Here is a 1,609-nt window from a genome sequence, read left to right on the forward strand (position 1 = left end):
CCTTGTTTTTTTTTTTTTTCTGGGACTCTTAGAGGTCTTATTATATGCCTATGTGAGCTTTGTCTTATAAGAGTAAATCGAAGATGAAATTTAGTAACTTTATGCTATATAATCACTTATTGGAGCAAGGATTGATATTGTGTGAGTGAGTTTTCTATTTTTTCAGCTCATACAACATGACTATTACAGCGCTTGATTCCAATGGAAAATTTTATTATCTTGACTCAACATAAGTGCTTTCTTCTTTTCATAAGGTAATACCAATTGCAGGTATATGAAATGAATAAAACATTCCCTTGAACTGGGAATACTAACAATATATTTCACATTTTTTTTATTTAGTCTGTATAGGAGATTAGAATAATCATTTAGGATTTATTTGGGATAATTTTCTTGCTGCTTTATTTTTTAGATAATAATAATAATTTTATTTGGTTGTCATGTTTTTATTATTTTTAAAAAATTTGTAGTTAGAAGTTATTTCTTACATTCAGAATTGTAAGTTGCTTTCTTTAGAACAATTTTACAATCAACTTAATAGAAAGTTGCAGCTATTCCAAACTTTTTGTAGGAGAATTTATTAAGTGCAGATATCTTTTATACTTTATGCAAGGATTTCTGAAGCATACAGTTGCATACTCCTTATTTATTTCAATTTGTTTTGATGTGTCCTCTTATGTGTTTGATTTGTACATAGAAAACTAGAAAATATATATGAAATCTGCATGTTATAATTTATTGCATATTAGATACGTACTGTTGTGCTGCATATCGCCTCATTTATGTCCCTCGAATAATAGTTATTCTTCTATAAGTTTTATTTTATTCTATTTTTTTCCTTTCCTTAGATGCTATTAGTTTGGATGAATTAATTCTAAGGAATCAGTTGATATTTAGTTCTATAATAGAAGTCCTGAAACATTAGTTGTATTTTATTCTCACTCAATTCAGCCGATTGCTTTTTCCCACATGACATGCGTGGATGTAACTTCTCATCTGTCAGGATGCTGAATTTAATGTTTCGTTTGGGACGGCTTTTTTTCTATTTTTTAAAGCAGATTTTATATACAAAAATTATAATTTTTGTACTACAAATTTATTTTAAGAACCAATAAGAAAGCCTAAGACTTCATTTGGGATAGATTTCTTATTACTTTTTAGTACAAAAATTTTTAATTTACAATTTTTTTGTACTAAAAGTTGTTGTAAGAAGCTGCAACAAAGTCGTCAGGCTTCATTTGGGATAACTTTTTTTTACTATTTTTAAAAAAATATTTTGAACTAAAAATTTTTATATTAGAAAGTTGTTTTAGAAAACAATAAGAGCACCGTCTCAAGTGAAGTCTAAATAGAATAATTTTAGACTTCATTTGGGGCAATTTTCTTATTACTTTTTAAAACAGCTTTCTAGTACAATTATTTTTAGTTTAAAATTTTTTTTACTAAAAAAATTATTCTAAGAAGCAGTAAGAAAGTTATCCCGTAGGCTTAAAAAGCTCAATCTGATTGCTATAAATGTACAATTAATACATAAAATGTTAGTATTTCTTTTTCTTGAAGGAATAGTTTATGAAGATAAGGACACAGAAGTAAGGGGTCCATACCATGT

The sequence above is a fragment of the Dendrobium catenatum genome, unplaced genomic scaffold, assembly GCF_001605985.2.
Source record: "Dendrobium catenatum unplaced genomic scaffold, ASM160598v2 fragScaff_scaffold_620, whole genome shotgun sequence".
NCBI lineage: Eukaryota > Viridiplantae > Streptophyta > Magnoliopsida > Asparagales > Orchidaceae > Dendrobium > Dendrobium catenatum.